At 36.6% G+C, this 11,116-nt stretch overlaps 1 protein-coding gene across 2 annotated transcripts in view; it reads left to right on the forward strand.

The window, feature by feature from the left end:
• The window catches only part of LOC149532672 (uncharacterized), a 71,981-nt gene extending 62,033 nt beyond the window's left edge, over positions 1-9,948 (forward strand). For both annotated transcript variants that reach the window (XR_016358162.1, XR_016358161.1), the window contains one exon: positions 9,659-9,948. The gene's annotated coding sequence lies outside the window, so the exon portion shown is untranslated. The remainder of the gene's footprint in view (positions 1-9,658) is intronic.
• The last annotated feature ends 1,168 nt before the right edge of the window (positions 9,949-11,116 follow it).

The raw sequence follows: 11,116 nt of genomic DNA on the forward strand, positions 1-11,116 counted from the left end.
TGAAAGTATTACTATTGTCATCATGGGAATACTGAAACTCACTGGAGATATTACAGCTGTAGTTGTTGGAGGATAATTTCACAAATGGCCATCTATGCTCAGGGCCTTGCCTTTAAATGCATAAAATTGTTATCATGTCTGAAAACAAGAATAGATGAAAGGAAGCCTTCCTTGAAATTTTATCTACTTAGATGCTCATCATGGTGTACACTCAATGGGGATAGGCTACTGTTTTTGAAGTTGATGAACTAAGCTTCTAGTCTATGGGGGACATAAATGATGACAGTAACTCACCAATCTCTACAAATAGCTTCTCCAAGTACACCTTTTAATTCTCTTAAAACATTTTTTTTACAGTTGCTTCTGTTTGTTGGCATAAAGTTATTTGCCATTAGTGACAACACTTACAGTTCACACCGAGTAATACAGTTCACATCGAGTAATACAATTCACACCGAGTAATACAGTTCAGACCGAGTGATGGCGACACAGTTCAAACCGAGCATCGCAGACACAGTTCTAACCGAGTGAAGATGCACTTAGTGTTAACCGAGTAAAGATGCACTCAGTATTAACTGAGTGAGGAAGCACTCAGTGATGACTGAGTGAGGAAGGACTCAGTGATAACCGAGCTCAAGAGGTTATCGAAGAAGTTAGTTTCTACCGAGTGACACTTTATCTACCAAGTCACCAATGGTTACCGAGTTCCAGGCAACGTTGTATGACTAGTATGAACCGAGCCCCTACCTCTACCGAGTGCATGACGATGCCGAGTAACGTAGTGGATGCCGTGTATCAGAAGGTCATCAAGTCTATCCGAAGAACCCGAGTTTATTTTACCATTTGGCCGACTCAGTTATATTTTGTTCACTTGTGTTTGGCCGACCTTGCATAAATAATTATTGGAATGGTATATATATATATGTAATGTATTATATCATTCAATAGATATATAGAGAGATACAATAAAGACATACAAGATATAGAATATTGCAAAAAGGAGGGACATAAGATATGATATGCGAATTCATCAGCAGAAAAGAATACTCAGCAAGGTCTACCAGGAGCAGAAATGATTTCATCAATCACAGAAGGTGATCTACAATAAAGAACTCAGTCAAGTTGTAATTTGATCTGTTGGTTCATCCTAACAGGTGAATCATTTTTGTAAATCCTTTAACAGGGTAGACTTAACCGTCTTTATTCAAATCTCCTAACAGAGTGCATACTTATAAAGTATGTTTGTAAATCCTCTAACAAGGTGGATCTAGCAATCCTTTGTGCTCCTAACAGGGCAGATCACCAGAAGTGATCATTGTAAGCCTTAACCGGCCAACTTCATACTGCAATAACGAAGCTTTGTGGGTATCATCCCCACCCCAGTTTTACTTTCTGTTTGTAAGGTTTTTGGGTCACCAAATCTCTGTGCATATATGGTTTAAATGTTTAAGTGTTCTTTTATGCAGCAGGCTAGATGAGTAAAAGTTGTATATGGTTATTTTGAATTTACTTAAAAGTTTTATGGTTAGTGATTCACCCCTCCCCTCTCAGTAACCTATTATATCTTGAATATTTCCAACAATTGGTATCAGAGCATTTTTGGTTTTCAGGACAAAGTTTGACAGCTTGAGCAAAGATCTAAGTTATGGAGATATTTAGAATGGAGAAAGTTATTGAAAATGAAAAGCTAGATCTAGAAATGGCCATGGTTCAACTCAAAAAAGCAAAGGAGCATCTTTCTCAATCCCTAAAAAGAAGAAAGGAACTTGCAAGACAAATGAATGACCATCACTATGTTGAAGAAAAGATTGAAGATTTGTTACCATCAAGTAGTTCAGAAGAAGCTGACAAGGCAATCAAAGAACTAGAAAAGAATGGATCTCTGCAAGAAGAGGTAAGAAAGCTTAAAAGAGAGCAAGAAATACGGTCAATTAGGCTATGTGAAGTTTTGGAACAAAGAAACAAAGCACAAGAAGAACTGGAAGATAAAAGCCATAATCAATCCCATCAGCATGAAGACCTTATAGACCAACTCTCTAATGCAAATGAAGAAATCAGGATTCTCAGAGTACAAAATGAAAGTCTACAGAATGATTTAAGAACTGAGAGACAAATCAATGAAAGCTTGGAAAATGATCTAATCTCTGAAAGGCAAGTCAATGAAAGAATGATGAAATCCCAAGCAGATATGAATCAATTAAATCAACAAAATATGGAAAATCTTTATAGACATAAAGGTAAAGCTGGTCTTGGATACAAGGAAGAAGGTGAATCCTCCAAACAAGGTGAACAAAGGAATAAAAAACCCACTTGTAATTACTGTGGCAAGTTAGGTCATACATCAAACAAATGCTGGAGCAATGGAAAAGCAAAATTCAATGGTAAATGCTTCAATTGCAATCAGCATGGTCACAAAGCAAATGAGTGCAAGGAAAAACCAAAATTTGAAAGCAACTGTAACAAATGCAAAAAACATGGTCACAAGGCATTCCAATGCAGATCCAAATCATTCAATCCAGCTGAACAACTTGTCAAAGCCATATTTGGATGGGACTACAACACCTGGTGCAGATGTCACTATTATGGAGAATATGGACATACTGGCATAAACTGTGCAAGACATCACCTAAGGAAGAAGGACACTACTGTAAGGTGCTATACATGTACAAAACTTGGTCATATAGCTAGAAATTGCATGAATATAGAAAGAATTGAAGATGAGAAGAAAATCAAAGCAGACAACATTCAGAAGCAAATGAAGCAACAATGGATTCCAAAATCTACCGAACAAGATAAGTCAAGCAATGGAAATGTCACTCAAGAAATGAGTGACTCCATCATTTCCAATTAACATTCATAAAAGAAAGTATGGAACTGCATCCTCCAAGAATCATCCTAAGCAGTTCCAAAAGAAGGAAGATGATCAGAATAGTATCCAGATACACTTTGATCCTACACTTAATCGAGTTCGGTCGGATGCAATAAAGTTTCACGTACTGAGTTATATCAACCAAGCAAGGTAGATTCGTGACCTTACCGAGTTAGGTCGGTACATCAATGTTTTCTCTTGGTTACCGAGTTGATAGTATCTACTGAGCAAGTGGATGACAACATGTCATTTCATCTACCGTCGTACCAAGCATTTATGACGAATGTTTCGTCAAAAAGGGCAAAATTTGATCTCATTCTTCACTACGAACTTTGAGCTAAGTTATCTTCTGCGATTCCAGAGCAAGCTTAAAGCAATTTCGAGCGAATTTTTTTTAAGAGCGAAGAATCTGTTCAGAATTTCTCTTCACTTACCAAGCAGCAATGGCATCCGGTAGCAGCAGCTCCAAGGCAAAGAGAGGCTCAAAAATGCTGGGTAAAGGTGTGGAATGGAAGGCGCCGAACTTCAAATTGACACCAGCAATTGCAGAATCACTTGACCCTAACGGTGCTCAGTCTCGAATTCCTCCAAAGGTACTCCTTATAAATGACATTCGCTCTCATTTCAAATGTTCCATTCAAGAACTTGGAAACCTAGAAATTGATAATGCCCTAGGAGAAATGAGCGTAGATGGAAATTTGAAACCCGAGCATAAGCATCTTGAAACAAAAGGGTTAACCCACATTTCACATTTGCCAAGAAATTTTCAAATTAAATGGGTTAGGTATGTACTCAGTCGGGTTCACAACGGGCAATTGTGGTTAGAGCAACCAGTGCTTATCACAAAGAAAATGATTAACAAGATTACTGGCCTTCCCATGTTGAGCAAAGCTAAGACTACCAAAACCCTAGGTCGGGAAGAATTGCAAAGACTAACCCAGGTAGAATGGGATGGTAGAGGACTTAAGCTCAGTACAGTAGCTGACGCTGAATTAAGATTTGGTATTCACGTCATTGCTCATAAAATTTACAGTTCCAGCCATCCAAACAGTGTACCTTGCGAAGCAGTAGATTTAGCATATAAGATAGTAAAGAAGAATGTTGAGTTTGATCTGTCTGAATTGCTTTTGTCTCAATTTAATAAAAATATGGAAAGCATAAGGACTTCAAAGAATAATTCTTGCAAATTCGGTTCACTTTTGATCTGTTTATTTTTCTATGTTCAAAAGTCTTTTCCATCAAAAGGATCAGTAGTATGGAGAAAAGATATTCCCATTCTCTATCAAATAAATGAGTTTATTGCAGAGTTAAGTGAAAATTTTGACAGTGTTTTGGATAATTACTTTGAAGATTTTAAGGAAAGAATGAACAATAGGTTTCGGATTCCACCTAAACTGGTTGAGGAATACAAAGAAGATGTATGCTTTATGGTAGATTGTGACAAGGTATACATACAGGCAGTCAGGCCCCGAGTTGCATGGGTGAAACCTCTTCCTTATGAGGTTAATATTGATGAAACTAGAGATATCATAGAAGCACTGGTGAATGAACCAGTAGACCCAAAGCAACCAGTCTTTGGAACTCATGATGAAGCTAAAGCCAGAATTGAGCTTTCAATCAAAATCCCTCAAGTCATTAGCAAAGGAAAGAGGAAGATTGCAAAGCTAAAAACAAAACTTGGTCCTCTGATGATTACTGAAGGGAAAGGAGAAGATGATGAAGAAGAAGAGGAAACCGAGTCAGAAAAAGAAGAGGAGCCTCAACGGAAGAAAGGTAAGGTGATTATCACCAAACCTAAAAAGCAAGCTACTGCAGTCTTCTCCAGGAGAACAAGACAAGGGAAGAAGGAACTTGTACTTATCAAGCCTCCACACACATTTGAGGCAAGGTTGAAGCAATTAGAAGAAGGTACTAGCTTCACAAACTTCAAAGCATTGAAGTTTGAGACAAGAACAGAACAGGAGAAAATGCAGATTGAGGAGTTGGTATTGAATAAAATAGGAAGATGGAAATACTCTCCGGACGAGATTGCCTCTCAGATCCCTAAAGAGCTATTGGAGAGGTTGCAACCAAGATGGGAAATTGCAACCAAAACTGTCAAGGATATCTTTGAACAAACCCTGAAAAATCTCCTGCCGAGTCTCACTGATGCAGAAGTGAAGAAATCACTGAAAGATCATGAAGGTAATATGATGATTAGATTTCACACTTGTTTGATACTTATCAAAGACATTGAGCATGTTGTCAATGATGCAACAAACATGTGGAAACATATCTATCATCTACATAAATCCAGTGAGGATATTGTTGAAATCAAGGACAATGATAGCAGTGATGATGATATTGATGATATTCTAGGGGATCTGCATTCAATGATGATAAATGTTGAGGAAGAATTCAAGGAAGATGAAATGGAGGAAGACGACAAGGAAGATGAAATGGAGGAAGAAGAAGCTGATCAAGCTAAGAAGGAAGATGATCCTGTAAAAATTGCAACCAAAGTCATTGCATCTCTTCCTCACTCTCCACCTAAAGCAGCTACATCAACTGTGGAGATAGCCTCTACTAGTGAGATTGTGTGCACAACAGCTTCATCAATTGCTTAGTCTTCACCTGTCTCCTCTCAGCTCCGAGCACCATCTATGCAAGTGTCTACCACTTCATTAACCGAGCTGCAGCCATCTTCATTGACCGAGGCATCATCAGCTACAACAGTAAGTTCATCAGGCATATCAACTTCTACTGCAAAGTGTACAGTAAATGTACCCACTGGTACTTCAATTTTGACAACTTCATCTGCTCCAATTTTTGCATCTGTTAGTTCTCCCATACCAACCTATACATCAATCTTGGGAAGAACATCAATTTTTGATACTGTTAGCACTTCTCTCAGTTTTCCTCTAGCTAGTCCTATTCCAGTTTTGTCAACCAGTCCAGCCTCATCAACTATTGTTTCAGATTCAAAGGGAAAAGGTGAAGTCATTGCAGGAAAAGCAAAAAGATACATGATTTCCAGCAAGGCAGTGGATGAGGAAATAGACTTGGATAAAGACATTGTCATTCCTAAGATAGATTTGGATAATGCATCAGTTGATGAAATGAGAATGGTCAGTCAGCTATTAGATCAGAAGGCAAGGCAAAAACAACTGAGGCATGAGAGAGACCAGGAATATAGTATTATTGAAAGTGCTAAGAATATTCTAACAGAGGCTATAGGTGTTGAAGTAGATTCTACTCAACACATTTTGATTCAGTTAGAAGAGGCTGTATATAAATTCAATGAGGATACCTCCAGCCAAGAAAAATTGATTGAAAAAGCAGAGAAGACATTTGACAATAAGGTGCTTGAGCACATTGCTCAACATATTGCATTAAAACAGGTAGAACTGTCTACAATTTTGAGTAATTTTGAACATTCTTTTAATAATGTAACTTCACTTTTTGGCAAAATTTGTGATGTTACCGAGTATACTAAGGAAATCAAAGAAAAGTTGAATAAAATTGATGAGGATATGAAGGTCAGTGCACAAATGTTGCAGCTTGACCACAGTTCAAGTTCATCCCATCATCTCAGAATAAGATTTTTGTCAGAGAAATAGGCAGAATTGTTGAGAGAGGAAGCAAGGATCAGGTGTACTCTGATTGACATCCAAAATATGATCCTTCCTGTCATGGACACAATGTAGAAGCATATTGCCCATTCCAAAACATTGATTCATGACAAAAACTTCTCAATTGCAGATCATATGATTGAACTCTCTGCAGAAGTTCAAATAGCACTCTCCACCAGCAAACTTTTGCAAGAAAATTGGGATAAGACATTGGCTCTTATTCTCAGGGTACATTATGAGTTTCTCTCATTTTGGACTCTCTGTGTAAATATATATTGTTTAATTTGGCATTATTGTCAAAAAGGGGGAGATAGCACACTCCAAGAGATAATTGTGCAAGAAATATGTGTAATGACTTGTAAATACTGTGCATATTGTATGGGGGAGATACATGTAAGAAAGATATGTGTAATAAGACTTGCAAAGAGCAATTTTGAAAATTCAGAACTGTATGTCTATTTTTGCACATAAACTTTGAATCATAATTGTTTTTGTCACTAATGCCAAAGGGGGAGATTGTTGGCATAAAGTTATTTGCCATTAGTGACAACACTTACAGTTCACACCGAGTAATACAGTTCAGATCGAGTGATGGCGACACAATTCAAACCGAGCATCGCAGACACAGTTCTAACCGAGTGAAGATGCACTTAGTGTTAACCGAGTAAAGATGCACTCAGTGATGACCGAGTGAGGAAGCACTCAGTGATGACCGAGTGAGGAAGGACTCAGTGATAACCGAGCTCAGGAGGTTATCGAAGAAGTTAGTTTCTACCGAGTGACACTATATCTACCGAGTCACCAATGGTTACTGAGTTCCAGGCAACGTTGTATGACTAGTATGAACCGAGCCCCTACCTCTACCGAGTGCATGACGATGCCGAGTAACGTAGTGGATGCCGCGTATCAGAAGGTCATCAAGTCTTTCTGAAGAACCCGAGTTTATTTTACCATTTGGCCGACTCAGTTATATTTTGTTCACTTGTGTTTGGCCGACCTTGCATAAATAATTATTGGAATGGTATATATATATGTAATGTATTATATCATTCAATAGATATATAGAGAGATACAATAAAGACATACAAGATATAGAATATTGCAAAAAGGAGGGACATAAGATATGATATGCGAATTCATCAGCAGAAAAGAATACTCAGCAAGGTCTACCAGGAGCAGAAATGATTTCATCAATCACAGAAGGTGATCTACAATAAAGAACTCAGTCAAGTTGTAAGTTGATCTGTTGGTTCATCCTAATAGGTGAATCATTTTTGTAAATCCTTTAATAGGGTAGACTTAACCGTCTTTATTCAAATCTCCTAACAGAGTGCATGCTTATAAAGTATGTTTGTAAATCCTCTAACAAGGTGGATCTAGCAATCCTCTGTGCTCCTAACAGGGCAGATCACCAGAAGTGATCATTGTAAGCCTTAACCGGCCAACTTCATACTGCAGTAACGAAGCTTTGTGGGTATCATCCCCACCCCAGTTTTACTTTCTGTTTGGAAGGTTTTTGGGTCACCAAATCTCTGTGCATATATGGTTTAAATATTTAAGTGTTCTTTTATGCAGCAGGCTAGATGAGTAAAAGTTGTATATGGTTATTCTGAATTGACTAAAAAGTTTTATGTTTACTGATTCACCCCTCCCCTCTCAGTAACCTGTTATATCTTGAATATTTCCAACACTGTTGAGGCTTGCAAAATCTTGTCCTCATAACTTTATATCTGTTCTGTGACATGGATAACTTGATTAGCAAATTGAACAAAAATTAGCGTAGATGAGTTTTGTAAGGGTAATGCTTGTTATAGTTATATATTTAGATTCATCCATTACTATAGCCCTTTTCTAACGGGTGTTTTTGTTAATGTCAGCTTGTGCAAGTGAATGACTACATATATTAAGGGCTATTGATGCCAATGTATTACATATTATCATTATATTGAGACATCCAAACCTCTCCTTGGGAAACAAAATCATGCTGCACACGAATTTGTCATTGTAGGAATATATGGCCCATCTAATGTTTTTATACGTTCCCTCAGTTTGATTTTCTATTGTTTTGTTTGTTTGTTAAAGCCTGTAAATTTCTTTCATTAGTCACCTTTGCCTTCCTATATTAGAGTTTCTGTTCTTCGCCATGCTATGATTGCTCATATACAGTGAATTTTTTCATGCTTACTTTCTCTCATAAACTGATTTGTTTTTCCCAATTAGAATTTCTAATGTCGCATCAAAATTAATTTCCCTTTTAACTGTGCTTTTTGTTGGTTCCATAAGAGATGATGTGCTCCATTAGTGCAGGTTGAAGGTTAGCCTTTTTCTAGATTTGTTTGTAATGCCTTACATCGGTGTTAAGTCATACTGCTTAAGGTTTGACTTTGAGAATTAACCCTCTTACTATTCAGAACTGCTAATCTCCTAACATCTTCACTCTGAGGATAGTTTTTAATGTTTTGAACCCCTGAATTGTAGATGCACTATGTCTGTTGCTGATAACCATGAAGAGTTTAATATATGAGGCAAGTATCATCCATAGGTTTTTGTTTCTAAATGTCAGGACTGCAGATCTGTTGGTTGCCTGTAATTGGGTGCTTGATGCCCTGGGTAAAAATCCTATGTCTGCCAATTCTTGCTTTCCTCATTCATCTTCAAATAATTTTTGCACTCAGTGTTGATGAAGACACACCCACATATTATCTCTTGATATGTAGTCCCAACCATGCCTTTTGAGTCTTGACAATGTCCATGGGGATAAATGATAAGAGACTTCAATCCTTTTGTGAATCAAGAAATGTTTTCGTGTGCATAGAAAGAGTTACATGATAAGGATATTGCGCTTCATCCACAGAAAGAGTCTCTCTCTAAAACCAAACTTTTGGTGAACAAACTCTAACGCTGTTTCAATGGTAGAGAACACAACTCACGCTCTTGGCGCTCATAGGAGTAAAGTCATGAAAGCATATGTACTCTTATCCAATTAATAGTAAAATTAATATTACAGTCATATTTCAGCAGTTTGGAAGGTCTAAGGTCAGATGTGACCATTTCTCCATTGAAGGGATTGTAAGGTATGTATGCTATATTGTTTTACAGTGATGAACTGAGAGATAGGATGCTTGATTAGTTGGTTGATCTTTTCTTCATCCTTTTTCATTAATTTTCTTTTGTGTAGCGAACTCGTGGTATTGGAGCCAATAAGATTAACATATGGTCTCGAAGCTTGAAAATGGAGAAAGATTGAGGAAGTTGCAATTTAAAAAATGTGGTCGCCAACCTTCCTAATTGTAATTGAATCAAGAGGAAAATAAGAGATATCACTCAGTTGTGATTATAATAGTCTCTAGAAATATTTTATCCAATAAACTTGAGATTTGAAAATACCAAATCAGATTTTGTAAGAATAACTACACTACAATTCTGAACAAATTAGTGAAATCAATTTTCTTCAATGTTCACCATGAACACTTGAAATCTTCTCCACTGATCGAAATCGGATTTTGTATAGGATCTACAACAAATGCCATATTTTATTTTTGGAAATGACTCACCTACTGGCACATAAAACTTAATGCAAAAAACTATAAAATTAACACATCCATTGTTGAGGTCTCTTGTCAACAGTATGAACCACAGAAACACCAGCAATACAAACTGAAAAGTGAATAATATCTAGATTTCAAACCAAAGCCACACAAAATAAATATCTGAAGCTTTCAGTAAAAACATACAAAAATGCTGGCAAACAACTCAAATAAACTCGAATGCAATCTCTAGACGAGATTACCTTTTTTGAACGAAAGAGCTTTTACCCTTAATCAATATTTTTGTTTGTAAATTAGAATCTCTTTCGGGTTTTACTCCACAAGAGAAATTATATGTTAAGCAACTTTGTTAATAGTTTTTGTATGAGAAACATTAAGTGATTGACACAATGACAACTCCATCTATATATAGATTATTCGCATCAAACTTAGTTCCTAAAAACCAATTCCTCATTTATTGGGAAAAAGAAGACTTGTTTTCTTCATTTACCCGCCCCATGGTTATTGGCTAAAAATCGTTTGTAACTCTATTTGAAGTCAGTAAGACAATTCTCCCTCATGAAATCAACTTAACGTGGAGGAGTTGAAAATGGCCTCTTGAGGATCCCGACGCCCCACTTTTAGATAAGATTACAAATATTTAATGTTTGATGAAAGGCTTTTGAAAAATTTGAATTCAAAATAAATCTTAATTAAATATTTCTTTCTAATTTTTTAATTTCTTTTTATATAAAAAATATGGAAATAAGTTGAATGGTGCTTCAATAGGAAGTTTATTTGAAATGTGATATTATAGAAAAATGTGAAAGCATAGCAAGCCGAGTTTAGGAGCTACATTTCACAATTGAAAAAATATTTACCGTGTAGACTGCAATAGTAAGACATTTACAATTAAAGTAATTTGGTTTCTTTTTCGAAGTACTACAGAGAGGAATGTGAACCTACAATAAAGCTGAGTTATGAACAGCTACGATTTGCAATTGGAAAAGTGAGTGTTTGTACCATATTAGTAATATATTTACAATCAAAGTAATTTCAAATCTGGTTTCTTTTGCCAATGTATCCCTACCATTACATAGACATCACAT

Source organism: Cupressus sempervirens, chromosome 10, assembly GCF_028749045.1.
Source record: "Cupressus sempervirens isolate cs-2001-9-10 chromosome 10, ASM2874904v1, whole genome shotgun sequence".
Lineage (NCBI taxonomy): Eukaryota > Viridiplantae > Streptophyta > Pinopsida > Cupressales > Cupressaceae > Cupressus > Cupressus sempervirens.